Source organism: Callithrix jacchus, chromosome 1, assembly GCF_049354715.1.
Source record: "Callithrix jacchus isolate 240 chromosome 1, calJac240_pri, whole genome shotgun sequence".
Lineage (NCBI taxonomy): Eukaryota > Metazoa > Chordata > Mammalia > Primates > Cebidae > Callithrix > Callithrix jacchus.
Window position 1 is genome coordinate 208159105 of NC_133502.1, and position 13146 is coordinate 208172250.

The window sequence follows — 13146 nt, forward strand, 5'->3', positions numbered from 1 at the left end:
TGTTGGCACCAAGTTCACTGATCGTCGTGATCACTCCCCAACCCCACGCCTTTCCAGGTCCAGGGGGAAGGGACAGAGGCAGGGAGAGGAAGAGCCACTGGTCATCCACCCTGGACCGTCCCTCAGGACAAGCCAGGAATCCCACAGGAGTGTGCAGAGGGCCAGGGCCCGCTGGCTGGCAGAGCCCAGGATTCTCAGCAGGCTCCTGGAGGCCGAGCCCTTTCAGAGCAGTTCACACAAGTTACTGCGTTCACAACACTGATTTTTACAGAGAGGAAAACACAACTTCCTAAAGCGCCTGCCCAGCACCGGGCAAGTCAACTGTGACACTTACCAGCAAACCAGTGTCTCTCCAACGCGCTTTGCATACGCTGTGCTGAGACCTTGGGTGGGAGACGCCAGGCGTTCCCTGTGGCCACCCTGGGGCTTCCTCCTTCACTGCCCCTTTATTTTTCCACCCACTGCTAGTCCCTAGGGCAACCTCCGTGTTAATTTAAAAAACAAAAGGATAACGTATTAAATGCAGTGCGGTACCCCAAATTAGAACCTGGAACAGATTTTGGGAGGCCGAGGAGGGTGGATCACAAGGTCAAGAGATCGAGACCATCCTGGTCAACATGGTAAAACCCCATGTCTATTAAAAAAATACAAAAAATTAGCTGGGCATGGTGGCGCGTGCCTGTAGTCCCAGCTACTCAGGAGGCTGAGGCAGGAGAATTGCCTGAACCCAGGAGGTGGAGGTTGCGGTGAGCCGAGATCGCGCCATTGCCCTCCAGCCTGGGCAACAAGAGAGAAACTCGGTCTTGAAAAAAAAAAAAAAGAACCTGGAACAGAGAAAGAACATTCGTGGAGCTTCCATGAGACAGGAAGAGTAAGTTCTGGTGTTCTGCCACACAGTGGGGTGAATAGAGCAAATCACAACGTCGCGAATATTTCGAGAGAGCTGGGAGAGAAGGTTTCAGATGTTGTTGCAGCAGAGAAATGATACATGTTGAAAGTGATGGACGTGGGAATTACCCGGATTTGATCATTATATGGCTATGCATGCATCGAAACATCACATCGTACCCCATAAACATGTACAATTATGTGTCAATTACAAATAAAAAATTTTTTTAAAGAATTCATTTCTAGTTCTTGAAGCTCACTACCACCTCTGCCTCCCAGGTTCAAGCAATTCTTCTGCCTCAGCCTTGAAAGTAGCTGCGATTACAGGCATGCGCCACCACGCCCGGCTAATTTTGTATTTTTAGTAGAGACAGGGTTTCTCCATGTTGGTTAGGCTGGTCTTGAACTCCCGACCTCAAGTGATCTGCCCGCCTTGGCCCTCTCAAAGTGCTGAGATTACAGGCGTAGGCAACCATGCCCAGTCAGCAACTTCTTAAATCAATTTAAACAATTAAACTGGCTTTAGATCAGGTGTGGTGGCTCACGCCTGTAATCCCAACACTTTGGAAGGCTGAGACGAGTGGATCACAAGGACAAGAGATGGAGACCATCCTGGTCAACATGGTGAAACCCCGTCTCTACTAAAAAATACAAAAATTAGCTGGGCATGGTGGCACACGCCTGTAGTCTGAGCTACTTGGGAGGCTGAGGCAGGAGAATTGCTTGAACCCAGGAGGCGGAGGTTGCAGTGAGCTGAGATCACGCCATTGCACTCCAGCCTGGGTAACAAAAGTGAAACTCCGTCTAAAAGAAAAAAAATAATATATATATATGAGGCGGGGTACAGTGGCTCACGCCTGTAATCCCAGCACTTTGGGAGGCCGAGGCAGGCAGATCACCTGAGGTTGGGAGTTCCAGACCAGTCTAATCAACATGGAGAAACCCTGTCTCTACTGAAAATACAAAATTATCCGGGCATGGTGGCACATGCCTGTAATCCCAGCTACTCGGGAGGCCAAGGCAGGAGAATTGCTTGAACCTGGGAGGCAGAGGTTGTGGTGAGCCGAGATTGTGCCATTGTGCTCCAGCCTGGACAACAAGAGCAAAACTCCATCTCAAAAAAAAAAAAAAAAATCTATATGGAAGTATAATTTGCATACAATAAGTTTTATCCATTTAAAGCATATAGTTCCATTCGTTTTGACAGATATATGCATCCACAAAACCTCCCAGGATACAGAGCATCATAGAGCATTTCCATCACCTTGAAAAGCATCCTTGCACCCCAGCATAGCCCACCTCTCCCTCGGTTTCTCCCTCCCCACCCCTCCAGCCACCGCTCAGCTCACACACACAAACTCTGATTTGCTTCTTGCCATGCAGATGACTTTGCATTTTCTAGGATTTCACCGACCACGTGGCATCTCACCCAAGGCCTTTCACACAGCTTGTTTTCCAGATTCGTCACGTTGTCACCTGTGTCATGGTGTGTCTATCCCAATTACTGCAGTTCTGTATCAGATCTTCATACCGAGCAGGGCAAATCCTCCACTCTTGAACGTTTTCAAAATTGCTATTGTTGCCACTGACTGTTTGCTCTTTCATATAAAGTTTACAATAAGTTTGTCAAGTTCCAAGAAAAACTTTGTGAGGATTCTGATTAGAATCGTATTCAATTTCTAGAGGAATTTGGGGAGAACTGACATCTCTATAACATTGAGTCTTCCTGTCCATTAACATGGTATATTGCCCCTTTATATCCTTTAATAAAGTTTTATAATCTCCCCCAAGAAAGGTCACGCACATTTTTCAAAAGGTTCATTTCTTGATACCTTGTTGCTTTCAGTGCCGTTATAAATCATGTTTTTTAAATTGGGTTTTCTATTTGTTGCCCACATGTAGGGAAAATGTCACATTTTGCATATTGAAGTTACATAGAAACCTGGATGGAAATTCTCACTCTAATTTATGTGAGGATTTTGCTACTAACACGTCTAAGGCTGTCTTTCTAGACACTCTTATCATTTATGAAAAGTGACAGTTTTATTTCTTTCTTCCCAATTCTTATAGCATGTATTCCTTGGCTTGTCTAGCTCCTTTATTACAGGGCTGAAGGGAGTCAGTGCTGACAGGTATCCTTGTCTTATTTCTGATTTGAAAGAGACTGTTTCCAGTGTTTCCCCCTTGCCCCTGATGTCTACTGTAAGCTTTCGGCAGACACTATTGTCGGCTGAAGAATTTTCCCTGCTATTCTTAGAAGCAGCAGTTCTGTTTTATCCTAAGTGTTTAATTCGATTACATGCCTTTTTCTATATCCATGGAAATGTTGTGAATTATATTAATACATTTTCTGATGTCCAATTCTCTTTGCATTCCTGGATAAGGCTAATTTAGTTAATCTGGGGAATATTGCTGACTATCCCTAAGCTACCATTCTCTGCATTTTTTTTTTTTTTTTTTTTGATACAGAGTTTAGGTCTGTTTCCCAAGCTGGAGTACAGTGGTACAATCTTAGCTCACTGCAGCCTCTGCCTCCTGAGTTCCAGCGATTCTCCTGCCTCAGCCTCCTGAGTAGCTGGGATTACAGGCACCCGCCACCACTTCTGGCTAATTTTTGTATTTTTAGCAGAGACGGGGTTTTGCCATGTTGGCTAGGCTGGTCTCAAACTCCTGACCTCAGGTGATCTGCCTACCTCGGCCTCCCAAAGTGCTGGGACTACAGGCTTGAGCCACTGCGCCCAGCCTCTCTGCGTTATTCAGATCTTTTGTATCATTGCAAATACATTTATAGTTACCTTGCTCGATCTATCAGCTATTGAGAAAAGTATGTTAAATCACCCACCGTGGTGGTGAATTGTCAATTCTCCTTGTAATTCTGTCACTTTTTATTTTTGTTTTTAAACTCTTAGGTTATGTCATCAAATGCATGCAAGTTTAGAATTTTTAGATCATGCTAAAATTTTTAAGCTTTTATTGAAATAGCAGCCAACATTTTTAAAGTCTTCGTTATATTCCAAGATCTGACACAAAGGTAGCATTCAATAAGATGTGGTAGAAATAAAAGAGAGTGAGAGAGAGAGAGAAAGAAAAAGAAAGAAAGAAAAAAAGAAAGAAAGAAGGAAGGAAGGAAGGAACGAAGGAAGGAAGGAAGGAGGAAAAGAAAGACATTTGGCTGTGAATGGAATCTCTGGTCAGAAAGAAAAATAAAAATAAATAAATAAAGACATTGAGGGGATTCCCAGGGTGTCTCTGGCTGGCACCCTGGAGTCAGAGCTGGGAATGTTTGGTCCAGGTCCACTCTGCCTTGGGGGTCATCCTGTGTTTAGTTCACAACCAAGAGAGGTGACAGAGAGGGCTGGAGTCGAGTCCCAGCCTGACAGTTGAGAGCTGGAAATATTACCTTTTTCTATATCACTTTCCCAGAGTAAGTGGGCTCTGAGGTGAAATTCCTAGGAGCTGCCGAGAATCCTGCTGATTGCCCCTACCCAATCCCACACCCGGCTCCCTGGGCTGACCGCCCTGTGCCACTCTTCAGTTCCAGTCACCTCCCCACCTCTGGAAGGGGATTTGCTCCTAGAAGATTCCAGTGAAGAATGTGGGTCCCTTTCTTCATCAGGGACTTCCCTGATGAGAAAACCAACATCCTGCCCCCAGAGTCAGGTTCTGTGCCCCAGACACACCCAGATTCAAACAGAACCAAGCTCCCATTGCCCCACACCCCAGGTCCCAGGAGGCCCTCCCAGCAGGCCCCACAAGCCACCCTCTGACTGACAGGCTGATGAGAGCTGCCCCTCCCTTCCTTGAGCAGGTACACCCCCCACCACCTGCTTCCTACACCTGTGCCACAGAACTTGGTCTCAGTCCTTTCTCTGTATAACCTCTGAGGCCGCCTCAGTTGGGGTGGTTCCTAGATCTCTCTCCAGTGCCTGCTGGAGATGCCTCCCACCCCCACCCAGGACAATCCATTACCCTCTCAAATCCAGCAGTCTCTCCTATCCCAGTACAATGCAGTCACCCCAGAAAGAAAAATAAAAATAAATAAATATAGACATTGAAGGGATGCCCAGGGTGTCTCTGGCTGGCACCCTCGAGTCAGAGCTGGGAATGTTTGGTCCAGGTCCACTCTGCCTTGTCCACCCCTAAACTGGGATCTAGAGGGCAAACATTTTTAAAGTGTTTTGGTTACATTTTAATATTTTCATACGACGTTTGAATGGGTGATGCATACCACGGTCCAAAATTCGGAAGGCACAGGCCCACCCCGAAGCCCTTCCGCCTGGCACTCAATTCCCTTCCAGAGGCCACCTCGGTCACTGTGTATCTGTGGCCCTCCAGAGCTGCTCCAGCGGAAGAAAGCCTTCTCCACTTCCATCTCCCTTCCCAATCCTTCCTGAATCGTGTGGGTTTCCATTAACTATTTACCTTGAAGAAGAGCTTCCTCTAGATGAAAAGCACACCACTGTGTAGACCGGCTAGAATTAACCTCACTAGTTCCTGATGAAGGAAGGACACGGTTCCCCTGCCTTTTGCTACACAACAAAGCTGCCGTGAATAACAGCGCACATGCACTATTTCACCCAGACTCAAGTATCTGAAGGCAGCCTTCCCCAACAGGGGTTTTGCTGGGTGGCAGAATGCATGCATCGGTGTCAAATGGCCCTCCACGGGGCTGTGTTCTTCCATCCTCCGGCCGGCAGTGTGTGGGAAAGCTGGCTTCCCCACCAATACAGTGTTTTGGGGAACTTTCTCATTTTTGACTCCCCAGTAGGCGAGAAATGACATTGCACTGGAGTTTTGATTTGCATTTCTTTTCATAGGATAGGCATCTTTTTGTAGGTTTAGTTAAAAGCCACTTGTGGCCTGGCGTGGTGGTGGCTCACGCGAGTGAGCCACGATTATGCTACAGCCTGGGTGACAGAGAAAAACTATCTCAAAGAAAAAAAAAAAAAAAAAAGGCCGGGCACAGTGGCTCAGGCCTGTAATCCCAGCACTTTGGGAGGCTGAGGCAGGTGGATCACCAGGTCAGCAGTTCAAGACCAGACTGGCTAACACATGAAACCCTGTCTCTACTAAAAATACAAAAATTAGCCGCTTATGGTGGCGCACACCTGTAACTCCAGCTACTCGGGAGGCTGAGACAGGAGAATCGCTGGAACCCAGGAGACGGAGGTTGCAGTGAACTGAGATCGTGCCACTGCACTCCAGCCTGGGCGACAGAGCAAGACTCCATCTCAAAAAATAAAAGAAACATTAAAAATTCAAAGCCATTTGTATTTCCTCTTCCTGCAACCGTGATTTCACACCCTCTGCCTACTTTCTTATTTGGTGTTGGTCTTTTTGATTGATTTCCATGTTAGGGGACCTCACTGCTGGTCTATACACAAGCTACAGCCATGTGTTCCAGATGGCCACTGGCACTTTGCCTTAACTGATGGGGGCTTGAGCCATGGGGACGTCCACATATTTAAATCATTCGGGGCGGGCGCGGTGGCTCAAGCCTGTAACCCCAGCACTTTGGGAGGCCGAGGCGGGTGGATCACGAGGTCGGGAGATCGAGACCATCCTGGTCAATATGGTGAAACCCCGTCTCTACTAAAAGTACAAAAAATTAGCTGGGCATAATGGCGCGTGCCTGTAATCCCAGCTACTCAGGAGGCTGAGGCAGGAGAATTGCCTGAATCCAGAAGGTGGAGGTTGCGGTGAGCCGAGATCGCGCCATTGCACTCCAGCCTGGGTAACAGCAGCGAAACTCCGTCTCAAAAAAATAAATAAATAAATAAATCGTTTGGTTAATCAGTCTTCTCTTTTATGCCTTCTGGATTCTCCGCGATTTTTAGAAAGGTCTTTGCTGCTCTGAAATTATACTTTTCAAATATTTTACCATAGTTTATTCTTATAGTTTTGTGGTTTCATTTGTTACACTTAAGTATTTGACATGACTCATTATCCCACTGCACGATGTGAGGTAGCTCCAGCTTTATAGTTTTCCAGAAGGCTACTGTAAACTAAAAAGAAAATTCGAAGCCCCTCCCAGGCTGGAATGCAGTTGCGCGATCTTGGCTCACTGCAACTGCCGCCTCCCAGGTTCAAGCGATTCTCCTGCCTCCACCCCCAGAGAAGCTAGGCTTACAGGTGCCCGCCACCACGCCTGGCTAATTTTTGCATTTTAGTGGAGACAGGGTTTCACCATATTGGCTAGGCTGGTCTCAGACTCCCAAAGTGCTGGGATCACAGGCATGAACCACCGCAACGACCCGGTTAGGAAAACGTTTCTAAGATCCCAGCCGTGATGGGAAGGGAAGTCAGCTGTGCCTCATCATGCCCCTCCCTCTTGCCGTTTAGACACAGCTGACCAGCAGTAATGTTAAAACAGAAACTTAAATTTGAAGAAAAAAAAAAAAAACCACAAGACGGACAGAACAGAATCCTTGTAGCCACACAATACTAAATGATAACCAGAACCTCAGGCCTCAGGCCCCGTGCCAGGCGAGGGCGAGGTCACGCACCCCAACTTCAACAGCAAACTCCGTTCCGAGCACGGCCTGGAGATCAGCCAGATGAAAACAATCCCAGCTCATCCAGCGCCCCCACGCTGAGCAACGGAGCCCCTGCCCCACCGCCAAACTCCACCTTTCCCTGGACAAGACACTGATTTCAGTAACTTAAGTCTCCGCCCCAAAAAGAACATGGGTTGTATATTACACGCATGTTTGTTCAATATGCAGCCGGCAGAGCCACCTTCATGAATATTCATAGCTCCTCCTCTAGGCTGTTGAATATGTATGTATAGCCAACTTCTTCAGCATAAAGCTCCTACGCCAACCCCTCCTCTTTTCAAGTGCCTGTCTCTGGCCTTTGCCACACGCCACGGGCAGGATGGCCAGCTTGCAGGCTGTAACTCTTTAAAGAAATAAAATCTGCTTTCCAAATATATAAATTGCGTGAATTTTTTTTCAGTTAACGGTATCCATCGATCAACACAACTTACCCTGAATATATATTTCTCCAGCGAGGCTCATACAAAACCTGGGTGTGGATTGAAAGCTAGTTCCGGGCTGGACGGCGTTCTTGGTATTTTCCTCTCGGCCGCAGCCTCTGCCATCCTCAGGGCCCCGTGGCTTCTCTCTCCTAAATATTTCATGAATCCGCCTCCTTCTCTCGCTCTCCACCTTGAAGCTTCCTTCGGAACTCCGCGTTTCTCCCTGGGAATGCAGAGATGCGTTACTGCCGGGAGAGGGCGCTGCGAGATTTCCAGATTGCGCCTGGGATCCTGTGCTGCCCTGGGACAAAGCCCCCTGTCATCCATTTAGGGCGGAAGGTTCTCCATGCTTGTCCTGTCGTTCACCTGTCACCTTCCCTCTGCCGCCCTCAGACCAGACCCCTGCAAGTTCCCCACGTGCCCTTGCCACGCCATTCCCTCCACCAGGAGTTCCTGCCCTCCCCTTCCAACCCAACCAAATCATCTTCCTCCTCCAAGACTGGGCGTCGGAGTACCCCTCTTTAGGCCCTCAACATTCACCATTCGCCGCCTCCCTTTTTTTTTTTTTTTTTTTTTTGAGACGCCCAGGCTGCAGTGTAGTGGCTCGATCTCGGCTCACTGCAACCTCTGCTTCCTGGGTTCAAGTGATTCTCCTGCCTCAGCCTCCCGAGTAACTGGGACTAAAGGCGCCTACCACCACGCCCAGCTAATTTTTTCATGTTTTTAGTAGAGATGGAATTTCACCCTGTTAGCCAGGATAGTCTCAATCTCCTGACCTCATGATCCTCCCACCTCGGCCTCCCAGAGTGCTAGGATTACAGGCGTGAGCCACCGCACCCGGCTCACCCCCTCCCTTTCTTAGCTCAGCCCCAGCCTTATGGTGGAATGGTAGCAACAGTCCCAGCCCCAGCCTGCCTGGCCACCTTCAGGCACTGAACCCCCAGAGGTCTGCAGGCGCCATTGCTCTAGCCCAGCGGTCCCAACCTTTTAGCCACTAGGAACTGGTTTCATGGAAGACAATTTTTCCACGGATTTGGGGGGATGCTTTGGGGATGATTCAAGCACATTACTTTTATTTTGTACTTCATTTCTATTATTATTTCATCGTAATACATCATTAAATCATTACACCAACTCACCATAATGTAGAATCGGTAGGAGCCCTGAGCTGATTTTCCATCAACTAGACGGTCCCATCTTGGGCTGATGGGAGACAGTGACAGATCAGCATCTGGCATTAGATTCTCAGAAGGAGCGTGCAAACCAGATCCCTCATATGCACAGTTCACACTGGGGTTCATCATGCTCCCATGAGGATTTTTTTTTTTTTTGAGACAGAGTCTCGATCTGTTGCCCAGGCTGGAGTACAGTGGCACAATCTTGGCTCACTGCAACCTCCGCCTCCCAGTTTCAAGCGATTCTCTTGCCCCCAGCTGGGATTACAGGCACGCACCACCACGCCCGGTTAACTTTTCGTATTTTTAGTAGAGACGGGATTTCACCATATTGGTTAGGCTGGTCTCAAACTCCTGACCTCCTGATCCGTCCACCTTGGCCTCCCAAAATGCTGGGATTACAGGCGTGAGCTACCACACCCAGCCTCCTATGAGAATCTTATACCTACGCTGATCTAACAGGAGACCGAGCTCAGGAGGTAACGTGAGCAATGGAGAGCAGCTGTCACTACAGGTGAAGCTCCTTTGGGGACCCCTCCAATTGTCCACAGAGGGGGAGAGACATGGGAAGCTTCCCCTCTCCAAACAATGCATCCCTCTACCCCCACCTCATCTCCTCCCATGGGCAAGGCTTGATTCTCACTCAAAAAATCACCTGCCCTCCCCCATGGCCCTCTGGCTCCTGCCTTTCTCCCCAAGTCCTGGCCACCAGTGTCAGTCCTCCAGCTCTGGGTGCACCAGGGGTTTCTGATGCTGAGCATCTGGACATGAGGGTCGGGGACAAAGGCTCCTTCAACAGTCGGGGAGGAGGGCGGAGAAGATGGGCTCCCGCCAGCAAGTCCCCTGTCAGGCCAGCATGCCATTGTTAACAAGCTTGTTCTGGGTTCATTTCTCTGGGTAAATGGCAGTGTGCAAACAGAAGTCCCTGGCCGGGTGTGGTGGCTGAAAATCAACTGACTGTAAATGCATGAACTTGTTTATGGGCTCTCTACTGTGTTCCATTGGTCTATGTGTCTGATTTTAAGCCGGCGCCATGCTGCTTTGAATACTATAGCTTTGTAGTATATTTTGAAAACAGGTGGTATGATGTCTCCAGCTTTGTTCTTTTTGTTCAAGATTGCTTTGGCTACTCAGGGCCTTTTGTAGTTTCATACAAATTTTAGGGTTTTTTTTTTTCTGTGAAAAATGACATTGGGATTTTGATAGGGATTGCATTGAATCTGTAGATCCTTTGGGTAGTATGGACATTTTAATAATACTGATTCTTCCATTCCATGAACACAAGATATCTTGCCCATTATTTCTGTTTTCTTCCATTTCTTTTATGACTCCAGAGACTAAGGCAGTTCACATTTGTCATAGCCATCAAGGGAACTAGCTGGCCCACATGAGCAGGTAGTCTGGGCTGCCATCATTGATGACTCAGAAGCCCATGTGATACCAGCCAGCCTCAATCTCGGTGGCTGTCCATCCCCCCACTCACTTTCCTTTGCTGTTACTTCCTTCTCAGGCTCCTTCTGATGTTTGGAACTCCAGATTCTCATCATCCTCCCAGCTGGACGTCACGGCTGGGAAAGGAGTTCTGTTTGCCTAGTCCTTCCAGCAAAAGTCCCAGGACTGAATCTCACTGGACTTACCTAGGTCACAGAACCGCTCTTGAACGATAGCCAGGAGATGGAATACTAGCTGGACCTGTGTTCCATGGGTCAAGTGAGTCCTGGGCCAAGCCAGGTTCAAAGAAAGGAAATAAACTCCTCCCCTCAACAGGAAGAGTAGCACAGAATTTGCGGCCATTGGCCAGGCGCAATGGCTCATACCTGGAATCCCAGGACTTTGGGAGTCCGAGGCGGGCAGATCACTTGAGATCAGGAGTTTGATATGAGCCTGGCTGACATGGTGAAACCCCATCTCTATAAAAATACCAAAATTAGCTGGGTGTGGTGGCACATGCCTGTAGTCCCAGCTACTTGTGAGGCTGAGGCAAGAGAATGGCTTGAACCCAGGAGGCGGAGGTTGCAATGAGCCAAGATCACACCATTGTACTCAAGCCTGGGCAGCAGATCGAGACTACATCTCAAAAAGAGAAAACAAAGAATTTGCAGCCGTTATTAACCTACTGCCCACTAGGTTCTGCTCAGACCCCTGTAGGAACAGCAGCAACACCTGCCAGTCTCCCAAGCTGGATAGCTCAAAGTCATCCTTCACTCTCGATTTTTCATGAAGTCCAGTCAATTTCAGATCTAATTACCTCTCACAAAGGTCCCTGACACCCCGGATCCTCTGTACCCAAAATCATCAGCATCCCCGGCCTGGGTCTTTTTAACAACCTCCTCACAGGTCTGTCTGCTTTTAATCTGTCCATCACGTCCTTCCTTCACATGACAGCCAGAGTGACCTTTGTAAACTGCAAACCAGGGCTCATGGTGGTTCTTGGTTCTCAGCTCCCTACCATCTGGCGTCTGACCCAGAGGGAGTAAGGAAACTTCTCAGGCTCAGCATCACTCATGGGCAAGGCAGGCTCATAAAAGAATCTCGAAGGGTTGCACTGATGAGCACTTGGGGCAAGGCATTGAATGACCCCTCAGTGGCATCTGGCACAAGAGAGATTTCCCACCAAGGAGGGTCTTTCTTACCTATTGCCAGTCTGGAAAAAATAAGAAGAGTCAACGGTGCTCTGGCATTGGAGCCTCTTGCTACCTGGATCCCATTTCTTTCTTTCTTTCTTTCTTTCTTTTCTTTCTTTCTTTCTTTTTCTCTTTCTTTCTTTCTTTTTCTTTTCTTTTTTTTTTTTTTGAGACAGTGTCTCACTCTGTTGTCCAGGCTGCAGTACAATGGTGTGATCTCAGCTCACTGCAACCTCCACCTCCCAGGTTCAAGAGATTCTCCTGCCTTAGCCTCCCAAGTAGCTGAGATTACAGGCACCTGCCACCACACCCAGCTAATTTTTGTATTTTTAGTAGGGGCAAGGTTTCACCATGTTGGCCAGGCTGGTCTCGAACTCTTGACTTCAGGTGATCCACTGGCCTCATCTTCCCAAATTGCTGTAATTACAGGCTTGAGCCACCTCACCCGGCCCATTTCTCTTTCGAGGCCCATCTCCCCCTGCTTCCTGCTGAAGCCACACACATACATTCCCTCAGCTAACAGCATGTGCTTCTGCCCACCAATGTACATAGCGGTCACCCAGTCTCCACCTCTGTGGTTTACACATGCTGTCCCCACCACTGGTGCCCTTTCCTCTTTCAAGCCAGCTCTCCTAATACACCCCCACACCTGACAATGCCTTCCCCAGTTCTCCCCATGTGGGATCCATCCTTACCACTCCTGTTCATACTGCTCCAAGAACTGGTTACATGTCAGCAGCTTCATCCTGGACTGGATTGCCTGCCCCATGTGACAGGCTCCTCGGGGCACAGCCCGCCCTCAGTCCCGCCTGAGGTAAGGCGGTGGCAAGGAAGGATGGATGCTGCCTGGCCATGTGACTCAGACACATCGGGTCTCACACCCTTGTCACTCACAGACCATGAGAGGTGCCTCACTTCCTCACCCGTAAGATTCGATAATCGTATGCCTTTCACTGAATGTTTGTGAAGATTAGAAATCAGATCAATAGATGTTTTCTTTTTTAAACTATGTATTAAAGTTGTATAGGAATCATTATTAAATGTAAAAATAAACCAAATGACAGTGTGGGAGTTGAGGGGATATACGAGGTCACCCGGGCCATCTGAATGTAGGATACACTCTTGTTTTTTTTGAGATGGAGTCTCACTGTCACGCAGGCTGGAGTGCAATGGCACGATCTCGACTCACTGCAACCTCCACCTCTCAGGTTCAAGAGATTCTCCTGCCATAGCCTCCTGAGTAGCTGGGACTACAGGTGTGAGCCACCACGCCCAGCTCATTTTATTTTTTATTTTTTTTAGTAGTGACGGGGTGTCACCACGTTAGCCAGGATGGTCTTGGTCTGCTGACCTCATGATCCACCTGCCTCGGGCTTCCAAAGTGCTGGGATTACAGGTGTGGGCCACCGAGTCCAGCCGAATGCAGAATACACTCTTAACTGCTGTGGCACATGGACAGATGGACAGGTCCTGGAGGGAC